This window comes from Lolium rigidum, chromosome 4 (genome assembly GCF_022539505.1).
Source record: "Lolium rigidum isolate FL_2022 chromosome 4, APGP_CSIRO_Lrig_0.1, whole genome shotgun sequence".
NCBI classification, from domain to species: Eukaryota; Viridiplantae; Streptophyta; class Magnoliopsida; order Poales; family Poaceae; genus Lolium; species Lolium rigidum.
Window position 1 is genome coordinate 111,730,910 of NC_061511.1, and position 14,390 is coordinate 111,745,299.

At 42.1% G+C, this 14,390-nt stretch overlaps 1 long non-coding RNA gene across 1 annotated transcript; it reads left to right on the forward strand.

Moving 5' to 3' along the window:
* Positions 1-1,689: 1,689 nt before the first annotated feature.
* LOC124705570 lies at positions 1,690-2,799 on the forward strand. The gene is made up of 3 exons (XR_007004065.1): positions 1,690-1,980; positions 2,176-2,224; positions 2,541-2,799. It is a non-coding gene; the product is annotated as an uncharacterized LOC124705570 (long non-coding RNA).
* Positions 2,800-14,390: the final 11,591 nt, after the last annotated feature.

A 14,390-nucleotide genomic window follows, 5' to 3' on the forward strand; every position in this document is an offset into this window, starting at 1 on the left:
CCCCACTTTTCACCCTCACTTTTCACCTCAACCGTTGGATAAGTGATTACTTTTGCCACTTCTTGCTTCTCTGGATAATAATGACAAGCGGGACCGGATCGCGCGTGGGGCCAGCGAACAGAGGCAACGACCCGTAAGTTTGTGTGTCGCTCGTTTTCGTGCCAAGCAGTGAAACCCCAGATCTCACCGTGGGAAAATATCTGCTGCTGGCTCCTTTCTTCTCCCAACCCACGCCTCCTCTCTCCCGCTCCCATGCGCACACCTCCAGCCTCCGCCTCCCCGCGCCGACCGCTGCCCGACCCTTGCCTCTGCTCCAGTGAGTCCGTTGATGGACGCTCACCGCCGGGTCCTTCGTGGCAGGCTAAGCCAAGGGGAACGCCGTCCCACGGACAAGAAGAAGCGGGGCGGCGGCGCGAGCAAGAAGCAGCGGCGCGGCACGGAGAAGAGGCAGCAAGGGGCGTCGCGGAGAAGAATCAGCGGGCGGCGGCGCGGCGCCGCTACGTCTCGTGAGAAGGCTGGCCCTGGATGCGGTCAAGAAACGGTGGGGGCGGTGCAGACGCCGCCCACGAGCTCGACTTGGCGGGCTAGGTCTAGCCACTGCGCTACCCCACCTGACACTTCCTCCGTACTCCCCGACGGAGACTCTTCCGCCCACGAGCTCGACCTAGCGGACTACGACGTCTAATGGTAAGATAGCAAGATGAGCCCTCTATGTGTCTCCCAATATTTGTGCGATGTGGTTTTCTTCCTTATTTTGTTAATTGTCGTGATGTTTTAAGGTTCTTTCTTGTCAGGTTTCTTTCACTATCTGGTAATTTCCAAGTTGTAGTGTTCAGATAATTGTTGTTTCTAATGATTTGTGTTGCTTGCTGATGTAGACAAGGTGAGAGAAGATTGCAGAGGAGCGGAGAAAGGAATGGTGCAAAATTAGAGCAGTGGGTGGACGATGGTCTCCGCCGAGCAACCAGCAGCAGGTATGAGCTGGTATATGGTGCCTTGCGGCAGTGGGTGGACAATTGTCGCCGCCGAGCAACAAGCAGCAGGTACGAGCTCGTGTTGACTTGGAATGCTGATGGCTGCAAAATTATAGCAAGCATCTTGTCCGTGGCCTATGGTTTTGGATGTGGAAAGCAGTGTTTCTTATGATTCACACATGCCTCTCCTTCAATCCATGTAGGCAAGAAGAAGGCTTATGCTCCAGTTGAGCTACTCCTCACTTCCTCCACCCTGCAGGTTTGATATTTTCCCATATAGGTATATACTTGTAGCTAATTTTTCCGTTTCTCCCCTCTAGAATTATGATTTGATTATGAAGTGTGGGGAGGAAGCTGTTTATAATACTTCCTTCAAGGATGCATCAGCCAAAAATGATTCTTTGGCAACCATATTTATTTGTTTCATTCCTATCTAATTCTGACCATCAACTGATTGGTGATTTACAGGCAAACCCAATATCCATGCAACCTCTCTATATATTTGAGTTCCTTGCTTTGGTTGAAAATATATGTGTGCCTGAAGATTTCCCTTGATATGTTGGTCTACATGCTTTTTCTGTATGATATGAGGAGGCTTTAGGAGCTCTCAAGAATGAGGTATTACATCTCTTCTAAAGGATCCTCCAGGATGTTCTAAACCTTTTGTAACAAACAAGTTATATTTTGTATGATCTGACAATTATTTATTATGAAATCCCATACCTTGCTCTGCTATTTTATTTTTAATCTTAATGCTTCCAGAATAAGTTTGTATACCATGATTTTTTACAGACTTGTCATTCTAAGGTTGCTTGAATGACTCATGGAAGTTAGAAGCTGGGGAATCTCAAAGAATGTATCTCATGGAAATCCCAGTATTGGCATGTTCCAGTCAGATTGTCGAGATCCAATAGAGAAAATCAATAGAATGAAGGGCAGAAAGAAACTTGCCCACATATTTCTTTTCCCAGAAAATTGATATATTCTCGTGGACTCCATGGCTGCTGTAGGTTTGCTTATCCTACTCACCTCTCTTCTCCTCTCTCGACATAGGCCCCAACATCATTCCCCTTTCCCGTGTTCTTGCTTGTCTTTTTAATGGCTTGAATTGATTGTTTACATTTTTATCCTACCGTAATGTATTTCAGTTCATTTTATATCAGTTTAGATCGATATAATCATCCTTTTCTTCTCCCCTTAGGAATGGCTCTCTCTATTTGGTGGAACAGGAAGGGAGCAAGCAGGAAATGGTGAGAAAATTTCGGGTCTAATCGTTGTTGTTCTGCTTGATTACCACAGTAGTAAAGTTGCCTCTTCCTGCAAAGTATGCTTAGTTATATTGGTTGCCTATAATTTCTATGTAGTAACTGGTTTGTTAAATCTAATTCTTGTGACTTCTGTGCTCTATGGGAATAAAACTGATTTATAGGAGTTAGCTCTTGCACGAGGCAATAAATAGAGTATTTTCAGTGGTCCTCTTGAATACCTTTTAAGTTCCTCTGAAAATAGAGTATTTTGAAATGGCTTTTGGTTCTCTAACATATTTGAAATTTTGTCATATTTCAGAAATATCAGAGCTTACCTGGAAAAAGGTATGAAGAAATTGATGGCAATTGATCGCCCGTTGGTAAGTAGGTCTACAGAAACAGCAAATTTCATGTGTGCTAATTTGTTTTTAGCTGGGCCTACAATACAATGCTCAAATAGTTATCATGTATATACATCCCGAGCAGAGACTGGATCGTGTTCTTGTTACCAAAATTTAACGGTACCTGTTGTGTTTATCAACATAATTGAAGTATGGAAGAAAACATACTCATCGTTTCCTAAGCCACTGGCGTGGCAAAGGTTATGCATAAAAAGTAGTATTGTTGCTTGCTTTTCTATACTAGAAAGTATTTTTGTAGATGTGCTTATATTGGTGCTGGATAGCTACTTTAGGCTACTCTACGGTTCTATTTGACTGTTTCATGTTTTTTTATATTGGTTTACATCCATATCCCAATTACCGTGGGCATTTATTAAGGTGTTTAGCTACGAAAGGAGATGATACCCCTTTAATGTGACAAGTTTTAAAATTGGCCGTTCCTTGTTTTGCCTTCTCTGTCCACGGGTTGTCATTTTGCAGCTTCCCCATTCTCACAAAGTATGTTCAGTTCTGGCTAGGAGAACAAGACTATGGTTATCGTCATTGTTGGAGGCAAAAGCCAGAGCAATTTTATTTCTACTTTCATGTGTCATGATTTTCTATTCTGGGAAGGAAACAGTAAGGGAGGCTTAGGATTATTAATGCTATGGTCTTTGCTCTTTGAGGGTTACATATTTGGTATGCCTAAATAGCTAAGGTACTTTTTTTTTACTTAACTGTCTATGTGCTATTCTCTCATTTTCTATGTTGTGTAATAAATAGTAATGTTGATATAGTCTTCAATTTGAAAAAATTCCATCTTTAATTTTTTTTTACCTTGTTGTGGTATCAATTGTTGAGCAAATATTGGTGCTGGATAGCTACTTTAGGCTACTCTACGATTCTATTTGACTGTTTCATGTTTTTTTTGTTTATATTGGTTGCATCCATATCCCAATTACCGTGGGCATTTATTCAGGTGTTTAGCTACGAAAGGAGATGATACCCCTTTAATGTGACAAGTTTTAAAATTGGCCGTTCCTTGTTTTGCCTTCTCTGTCCACAAGTTGTCATTTTGCAGCTTTCCCATTCTCACAAAGTAGGAGCACAGAACTATGGTTATCGTCATTGTTGGAGGTAAAAGCCAGAGCAATTTTATTTCTACTTTCATGTGTCGTGATTTTCTATTCTGGGAAGGAAACAATAAGGGAGGCTTAGGATTATTAATGCTATGGTTTTTGCTCTTTGAGGGTTACATATTTGGTATGCCTATATAGCGAAGGTACTTCTTTTTTTTACTTAACTGTCTATATGCTATTCTCTTATTTTCTATGTTGTGTAATATATAGTAATGTTGATATGGTCTTCAATTTGAAAAAATGCCATCTTTAATTTGGTTCGTTTGTTTGGCCTTGCACTGTGAATCCCAAATCCCACTTTTCACCACAGCTGCCCTCCTCTCTTTCTCTTTCTCTTTCTCTCTGTCTATCTCTCTCATCTCTCACTCTCGTTACTCCTAGAAAGGAGCCTGGACAACTCGGCTTCCCAGGGCAGCCGAAGGGGGGATTTGATCCTGCTCGTCAGTCTAGCTTTATACAGCAACTTTTCACTCCCGCACTCTACCCTGACCGTTGGATGGTGGCAATTTTTTTTTCACCTTTGCTGCTTTCCCTTACCTCCATGATAGATGGGGACGACTTCGTGCGGGGTCAGTTCATCGGGCTCAGAGACGGCCGTTGGATGTCGTGGCGTTGTTGCCTCTCCTTCCGGCCTAGAATTACCGCTGCAGGCGAGATATGCGTGTACAGGGGAGGGGAGTCACTACAAGAAAAGTTGCCATGGCCGACGAAGTTGAAGTCGCGCCGTGGTTGCTGGTGACCATGGCCGACGATTTTTGGTCTCTCCGTTGTGCATGTCAAAATGTTTTTTTCTCGTTTTTGAGGCCACCTAGCCCGACGAAAACGGCCAAAACGTCGCGTATGGTGGCCCGGGATGTGGTGCATCTCGAAATCTCGGGTTCGTCGGCCGAGTCAACGCAAATCCGCACCGCCTAGGGATGTAGGGCCCAGATGGCAGCCTCTTTGGCATTGTTTTTTTTTCTCGATCGCGCCATCTCGTTCAACGCTCTCCGATCGAGCCGTTTACGATGCAGGATCATGGGTCCCGCATGTCATCCTCTATGAACCAAAATTCTTTCTATTCTTGGATTTTTTGACCCCCGATTTCCGGCTACTTCCTTTTTCTTTTGATCCCTTGCCGCCTTGGAAACGTTGAGACCGCTCGTTGCTAAATGGGACCCGCATGTCATCCTCTATGTGCAATCAACTTTCTTTTCTTGGAGTTTTTTTGGCACCTCATATTTGGTCACTTGCCTTTTTCTTTCGATCCCCTGCCGCCTCTCAAACGGTGATACCGCTGCTTGCTAAATGGGACCCGCATGTCATCCTCTATGTACTATAAAACTTTATTTTCTTGAATTATTTTTGGCACCTCATATTTGGTCACTTGCCTTTTTCTTTCGATCCCCTGCCGCCTCTCAAACGGTGATACCGCTGCTGCTAAATGGGACCCGCATGTCATCCTCTATGTACTATAAAACTTTCTTTTCTTGAATTATTTTTGGCTCCTCATATTTGGTCACTTGCCTTTTTCTTTCGATCCCGTGCGGCCTCTCAAACGGTGATACCGCTGCTGCTAAATGGGACCCGCATGTCATCCTCTATGTACAATCAAGTTTCTTTTCTTCAATGATTTTTGGCTCCTGATATTTTGTCACTTGCCTTTTTCTTTCGATCTCATGCCGCCTTTGAAACGTTGAGTAAGCTGCTGGCTCATGGGTCCCGCATGTCATCCTCTACGAACAATAAAAGTTTCCTTTCTTGGAGTTATTTTTGACCCCTAATTTCGGGCTATTTGCCTTTTTCTTTTGATCTCCTGCCCTCTTTGAAACGATGAGGACGCTGTTGGCAGGTCGGTCCCACATGTCATCCTCTATGAACATTAAAAGTTTCCTTTGATGGATTTGTTTTGAACCCCTAATCAATTTCTGGATATTTATTTTTTTTTTCTTTTGATCCCCTGCCGCCTTGGAATCGTTGAGGATGCTGCTGCCTCATGGGTCCCGCATGTCATCCTCTCAGAACGGTAAATGTTTCTTTTCTTGGATTTTGTTTACCAAACGATTTTTGACTTATTTTTTCTTTCGATATCCTGCCGCCTTTAAAACTTTGAGGACGCTGCTGGCTCATGGGTCCCACATGTCAGCCTCTATGAACAATAAACGCTGAGGATGCTGCTGCCTCATGGTTCCCGGATGTCATCCTCTCAAAACGAAAATGTTTCTTTTCTTGGATTTTTTACCAACAGATTTTTGGTTTATTTTTTATTTCCATCCTCTGCCGCCTTTAAAACGTTGACGACGCTGCTGGCTCATGGGTCCACGATGTCAGCCTCCCCGTACAAGAAACATGTGATATCTTGATTATTTTGCAGACAATAAACAGTGTATTGCGCTCTGAGCTATTGCAAACGGATAAATTAAATCTTTATTTTTACATAAACAAACTTATATGTTGAATCTCCTTGTTTTTTGTTTTTGCGAAGCATAGGACTTTCCTGTTTTTTAGAAAAATCCGAACTTTCCTGCTTTGGAGTGGGCTGAAATTGTACGAGTCAAAAGGCCCAGCAGGATAGTTCGAAGGCCCAGATGTCCAGATGGAGCCCAATTGAAATCTTTCTTTTCTTGGTTTTTTTCACCCCTGATTTCTGGCTACTTCATTTTTCTTTTGGTCCTGTGCCGCCTTGGAAACGTTGAGACCGCTGCTGCAAAATGGGACCCGCATGTCATCCTCTATGTACAATAAAATTTCTTTTCTTGGATTATTTTTGGCTCCTGATATTTGGTCACTTGCCTTTTTCTTTCGATCCCGTGCAGCCTCTCAAACGGTGATACCGCTGCTACAAAATGGGACTCGCATGTCATCCTCTATGTACAATCAAGTTTATTTTCTTGAATTATTTTTGGATCCTGATATTTGGTCACTTGCCTTTTTCTTTCGATCTCATGCCGAGTTTGAAACATTGAGGAAGCTGCTGGCTCATGGGTCCCGCATGTCATCCTCTATGAACAGGTTCCTGGGACTCGCATGTCATCCTCTATGAACAATAAAAGTTTCCTTTGTTGGATTTATTTTTTACCCCTAATTTCTCGCTATTTGCCTTTTTCTTTTGATCCCCTGCCCCCTTTGAAACGATGACGACGCTAGGTGGCGGGTCGGTCCCACATGTCATCCTCTATGAACAATAAAAGTTTCCTTTGATGGATTTATTTTTGACCCTACTTAATTTCTGGCTATTTCCTTTTTTTCTTTTGATCCCGTGCCGCCTTGGAATAGTTGAGGATGTTGCTGCCTCATGGGTCCCGCATGTCATCCTCTCAGAAAGGTAAATGTTTCTTTTCTTCGATTTTGTTTACCAACTGATTTTTGGCTTATTTTTTCTTTCGATCTCCTGCCGCCTTTAAAACGTTGACTACGCTGCTGGCTCATGGGTCCCCGATGTCAGCCTCCCCGTACAAGAAACATGTGATATCTTGATTATTTTGCAGACAATAAACAGTGTACTTCGCTCTGAGCTATTGCAAATGGATAAATTAAATATTTATTTTTCATAACAAAACTTATATGTTGAATCTCCTTGTTTTCTGTTTTTTGCGAAGCATGGGACTTTCCTCTTTTTTTTTTAGATAAATCCGACTTTCCTGTTTTGGAGTGGGCTGAAATTGTACGAGACAAAAGGCCGAGCAGGATAATTCGAAGGCCCAGATGTCCAGATGCAGCCCAATTGAAATCTTTCTTTTCTTGGATTTTTTTCACCCCCAAATTTCTGGTTACTTCATTTTTCTTTGGTCCTATGCCGCCTTGGAAAAGTTGAGATCGCTGCTGCAAAATGGGACCCGCATGTCATCCTCTATGTACAATAATGTTTCTTTTCTTGGATTATTTTTGGCTCCTGATATTTGGTGACTTGCCTTTTTTTTCGATCTCATGCCGAGTTTGAAACGTTGAGGAAGCTGCTGGCTCATGGGTCCCGCATGTCATCCTCTATGAACAATAAAGTTTATTTTCTTGAATTATTTTTGGATCCTGATATTTGGTCACTTGCCTTTTTCTTTCGATCTCATGCCACGTTTGAAACGTTGAGGAACCTGCTGGCTCATGGGACCCGCATGTCATCCTCTATGTCCATCAACTTTCTTTTCTTGGATTTTTTTGACCCCCTAATTTTTGGCTACTTTCTTTTTCTTTTGATCTCAAGTCGCATTTGAAACGTTGGGACCGCTGCTGCAAAATGGGACCCGCATGTCATCCTCTATGTACAATAAAAGTTTCTTTTCTTGGATTATTTTCCACCCTCTGATTTTTGGTCACTTGCCTTTTTCTTTCGATCTCATGCCGCCTTTGAAAACGTTGAGGAACCTGCTGGCTCATGGGACCCGCATGTCATCCTCTATGTACTATAAAAGTTTTTTTCGTGGATTTTTTCTTTTGATCCCCTGCCGCCTTGGAAACGTTGAGTAAGCTGCTGACTCATGAGACCCGCATGTCATCCTCTATGTACAATCAAACTTTCTTTTTCTTTTGATCTCAAGCCGCATTTGAAACGCTGAGACCGCTGCTGTAAAATGGGACCCCCATGTCATCCTCTATGTACAATAAAGTTTCTTTTCTTGGATTATTTTTGGATCCTGATATTTGGTCACTTGCCTTTTTCTTTCGATCTCATGCCGAGTTTGAAACGTTGAGGAAGCTGCTGGCTCATGGGTCCCGCATGTCATCCTCTATGAACAATAAAAGTTTCCTTGGTTGGATTTATTTTTTACCCCTAATTTCTGGCTATTTGCCTTTTTCTTTTGATCCTCTGCCCCCTTTGAAACGATGACGACGCAGCTGGCAGGTCGGTCCCACATGTCATCCTCTATGAACAATAAAAGTTTCCTTTGATGGATTTATTTTTGACCCTACTTAATTTCTGGCTATTTCCTTTTTTTCTTTTGATCCCCTGCCGCCTTGGAATAGTTGAGGATGCTGCTGCCTCATGGGTCCCGCATGTCATCCTTTGATGGATTTACCAAATGATTTATGGCTTATTTTTTCTTTCGATCTATTGCCGCCTTTAAAACGTTGACGACGCTGCTGGCTCATGGGTCCCTGATGTCAGCCTCCCCGTACAAGAAACATGTGATATCTCGATTATTTTGCAGACAATAAACAGTGTATTTCGCTCTGAGCTTTGCAAACGGATAAATTAAATCTTTATTTTTACATAAACAAACTTATATGTTGAATCTCCTTGTTTTTTGTTTTTGCGAAACATAGGACTTTCATGTTTTTTATCGAAAAAAAGACTTTCATGTTTTGGAGTGGGCTGAAATTGTACGAGACAAAAGGCCGAGCAGGATAGTTCGTAGGCCCAGATGGCCAGATGCAGCCCAATTGAAATCTTTCTTTTCTTGGATTATTTTGGCCAGATGCTACTTCCTTTTTCTTTTGATCCCGTGCCGCCTTTGGAAACGTTGAGACCGCTGCTGCAAAATGGGTCCCGCATGTCATCCTCTATGTACAATAAAAGTTTCTTTTCTTGGATTATTTTCGGGTCCTGATATTTGGTCACTTGCCTTTTTCTTTCGATCTCATGCCACCTTTGAAACGCTGAGGAACTGCTGGCTCATGGGTCCCACATGCTGGCTCATGGGTCCCACATGTCAGCCTATAAACAAAAAACCTTTCCTTTCTTGGAGTTATTTGACCCCTAATTTCTGGCTATTTCACCTTTTTTTTATCCCGTGCCGCCTTGGAAACGTTGAGGAAGCTGCTGCCTCAAGGGTCCCGCATGTCATCCTCTTAGAACGATAAATGTTTATTTTCTTGGATTTTTTTACCAACTGATTTTTGTTTTATTTTTCTTTCGATCCCCTGCCGCCTTTAAAACGTTGACGACGCTGCTGGCTCATCGGGCCCCGATGTCAGCCTCCCCGTACAAGAAACATGTGATATCTTGATTATTTTGCAGACAATAAACAGTGTATTACGCTCTGAGCTATTGCAAAGGGATAAATTAAATCTTTGTTTTTACGTAAACAAACTTATATGTTGAATCTCCTTGTATTTTGTTTTTGCCAAGCATAGGACTTTCCTGTTTTGGAGTGGGCTTAAATTGTACGAGTCAAAAGACTTCCAGCAGGATAGTTCGAAGGCCCAGATGTCCATACGCAGCCCAATTGAAATCTTTCTTTTCTTGGATTTTTTGGCTACTTCCTTTTTCTTTTGGTCCCGTGCCGCCTTGGAAACTATGAGACCGCTATTGCAAAATGGGGCCGACATGTCATCCTCTATGTACAATAAAAGTTTCTTTTCGTGGATTATTTTTGGCTCCTGATATTTTGGTCACTTGCCTTTTTCTTTCGATCTCATGTCAACTTTGAAACGTTGAGACCGCTGCTGCAAAATGGGACCCGCATGTCATCCTCTATGTACAATAAAAGTTTTTTTTGGATTATTTTTGGCACCTGATATTTAGTCACTTGCCTTTTTCTTTCGATCTCATGCTGCATCTGAAACGTTGAGGAAGCTGCTGGCTTGTGGGTCCCGCAAGTCATCCTCTATGTAGAATAAAAGTTTCCTTTCTTGGATATATTATTTTTTACCCCTAATTTCTGGCTACTTCTTTTTCTTTTGATCCCGTGCCACCTTGGAAACGTTGAGACCGCTGCGGCAAAATGGGACCCGCATGTCATTCTCTATGTACAGTAAAGTTTCTTTTCTTGGAGTTATTTTTGGCTCCTGATATTTCGTCACTTGCCTTTTTCTTTCGATCCCGTGCCACCTTTGAAATGCTGAGACCGCTGCTGCAAAATGTGACCCGCATGTCGTCCTAAAAATACTTTCCTGTCTTGGAGTTATTTTTTACCCCTAATTTGTGGCTACTTCCTTTTTTTTAATCCCCTGCCGCCTTTGAAACGTTGAGGACTCTGCTGGCTCATGGGTCCCACATGTCAGCCTCTGTGAACAATAAACCTTTCCTTTCTTTGATTTATTTTTGACCCCTAATTTCTGACTAGTTGCCTTTTTTTTGGATCCCATGCCGCCTTGGAAACGTTGAGGATGCTGCTGCCTCATGGGTCCCGTATGTCATCCTCTCAGAACGATAAATGTGTTTTTCTTGTTTTTTTACCAACTGATGTTTGGCTTATTTTTTCTTTCGATCTCATTCCACCTTTAAAACGTCGAGGACGCTGCTGGCTCATGTGTCCCACATGTCAGCCTCTTTGAACAATAAACCTTTCCTTTGTGGGATTTATTTTTGACCAATAATTTCTGGCTATTTGCCATTTTCTTTCGATCACAAGGCGCCTTTGAAACCTTGAGACGCTGCTGGCTCATGGGTCCCACATGTCAGCCTCTATGAACAATAAAAGATTCCTTTCTTGGATTTATTTTTGACAGTAATTACTGGCTATTTGCATTTTTTCGATCCCCTGCCGCCTTTGAAACTAAGAGGACGCTGATGCACGTGAGGTGTGGTCTGAAGTTAATGGCTTCTATGGTATTCACCTAAACTGTAAGAATTTTGCCTCTCCCAAGATGTGGATCTTTGATTATCTGGATAGAGGTGGTGACCTTTAAGCTACAGTCCTTTCGGTGACATGTTGGCACATTTGGGATGCCCGTAATAAGCTAAGAGAAGAACATATGATGGTGTCTCCCACAAGCGTAGCCGCAAAGATCAAAGCTTATGTTGACATTATTGTTGAGCACTTTATTCAGAACCAAGCCTAGTCGCAGCCGTGAACCCTCTTCACTTTCTTGAGCAAGAACAACTGCCCGCAGGGATGTACGTTCGCTTATCTAAGCAAAAAAATAGGAATGGTCCTCTCAAAGTATGATCAACAGGAGATGGCTATATTATAAAGGATGTACACACAATGTAATTATAGTGCTGAAATAAAGTCAAACATTAAACAACAATACATGGGTTATAATCTAAACTCTAAAGGCAACACGCAATACAAAAGCAGGGCAGTGTTCAAATAAACTGATTCAATATAGTACATACTAAAAACTGTGTACTACTTCTCAACACTTCAAGCACAAGAAAAATGTGTGTCAGTATTTTTCAAAGGTAACACGGAATGGGCAAAGTCTAAACCAGGCTTAAACCACATTGACGCTTGTGGGACACTAGCCCAACCACCTCCAGGAAGGCTGATTACTCCCACAGTCTCACCTCCATCTGGTTGACGGTTGCAGCGCAAAATGTTTAGGGTGTTGATTACAAAGAAACCTCCTGTATGCGCAGTTTTTCCTTATGAATGGAACCAATGTGCCATCAGGAGCATTTGCTTCACGTTTCTTCAGGTTGTCCATGATAGGGTAATTGAGTCCGAGGAACGAGAGTGGTCGCCGAGGCTGTTAAGCTGCCTGGAAAGTAAGTCCCCTGGAGGTGCAGTATATATGGGATCCCGCTCAAAGACTTAGGTGGTAATAGGAGGATACTGCCGTAGCTGAAGCCCTGCCATTAGCAGCATAGGGAATGTCATGAGGTACTTCACCATGGGCAATCACAATGTGGTTTACTGTAAGGATGATCATCAAGCGCTTGCCGTCAGCAGATCGAGCGAGGAACCACTCGTAAGGCTGATAATCCACCACCGGTGGCGGGATTACAAACGGCAGCTTCGGGTTTGCTGCAACATTAGAAATGGACAAATAGGGTGTTACTCGGCAAACATATTTAAACGAAGCATTGTTCATCGTTCGTTTTGTTCGGTCGGTGTTACGCGGCGGTTCTATTATCGCCTTCGTCAAGCATACATGATATAGCATTGACGAACCGAATGTGAACATCCGTTACGAGCTTTTTTAGTAGATTCTGTCAACCAATTGCTAGCTTCTATATATATCACTAGTAGTACATACATCCCGAAAGCATTAGAATATTAGACCATGTTCACAAGAATAACATCAAGTCCGAAGTACATTAACCAAGTGATAAAGTATATTGTTCAGACCAGTACAAAATATAGGGAGTTAAAGTAACACTATGCAGAAATTGGCCCAAATCTTGCATATATCTCTCTAGCAAAGGGATCAGCCACTGACAAGTCATGTATCAAGAAGCTACGAAAACCGTCCGAGCTGAACTTATCTAAGGATGGTAAATATCCAAACTGAAAATCAACATCTCTAGAAGCGGTGTTCTTCAGGTCTAGGCGCTTGAACTGGGTATCCCACCAGATCTTATTGTGATAATTTGTTACACCAAATTTCATTACTTTGAGCATTCTAGTGTTCTGCATAAAGAACCTGGAGACAATAACATCATTTCTCCTTCCTCGGTAGTCAGAAATCGAAATTTCTTTGACATGGAGATCAAGGCATTCAATGGGACATGATGGCTCATTATGCAGCACATGAACCTTATCGCCGGTTCTATAAAACTGCAAAGAAGTCAAATTAAGTAGTTAGTACAATAACAAAGTACTTCATAGCTGTCAACTAATGAATATCTCAGGTGAGTTGAATCATGTGTTAACTAAGGACCGTGGAACAACATAATCCCCTGACACGTTCCAATTTGATAGATGCACTTTTTTACATCTGTTATTGTCATTGTAAAGTTGGGGAAAGGTTACCAACATGGGAAACTCCAATCAGCAACTAGTTGCGGGTGCACCCCATTTTTCTTTTGACACTTCCAAGTTTCCAAAAAAAAATGTAAACTAAAAGTCTGGACATACATTGTGTTCTATCATGTGCTTCTGTGAAGTTTCATCCAAAAATATGATAATATGTGATCTACACAAAAAAAAAAAATGATGTGTAAATAGTAAGTCACACTATTTACATATGTCTAATCTTTTTTACACGAGATCACATATTATCATGTGTTTATATGAAACTTCACAGATGCACAAGATACAACACATTGTATGACAAGAAGTTTAGTTTTGAAACAACATAATATAACTCCATTGTGGATGTTCTTCTAGTACAAAATATTGTTCAACTGATCACGGCTAATAACAGGTTAACTCCATGTAACTCTACACTTTTTGCTCATAGTGGTAAACAGTTAACAACAACGAATTTAGCTTGATATATAGCTTCTCCGTGCAGGGAAAGCATCTAAGAAATGCAAGTAGTTGATCCAGATGAGGGCCGTCAGATTTTAGAACCAAGTTCTTCACTGTGCACAGAGAATGTTCCAAGCTTATGGGCATCATCCTCTACAGGACAATGGTACATATGTCAAAAAAAAAAACTAACAAAAATGTGAGTTAATTCAACAAGAAGAAGGCTGTTCTACCAAAAAGTTTATGCGTCCAATAACAAGTTGGCAGCCAGGGTACGATGCAAAGCCCAACACCATCAACTTTGGTGCGTTGGCGACCTGGATTAGTAGTGGAACATCATGAACACATATGACCAATCTCTCGAGGCAAGATGCATCCATAATTTGCACCGTGTCTAACTAAATAAGTTCGGTGGTGTTGCGTTTCCAATAGCTAGCCACACTAATTGTACGAAGATTTGGCATGTGAATGTTGAGGTGGGTGAACCCGTGGACCCCCTCAAGGTGAAGTGCCTCGAGCACAATACAGCGGGTGAACAGGCGGTCGATGTTCACCGCCTTACAGATGTAGACGTCATAGAGCATGAGCTTCTTGAGTTGGGGGAAAAGAAGCATGGAGTTGGCATAAATCTCGGGCAAATAGCAAGTACAAATGC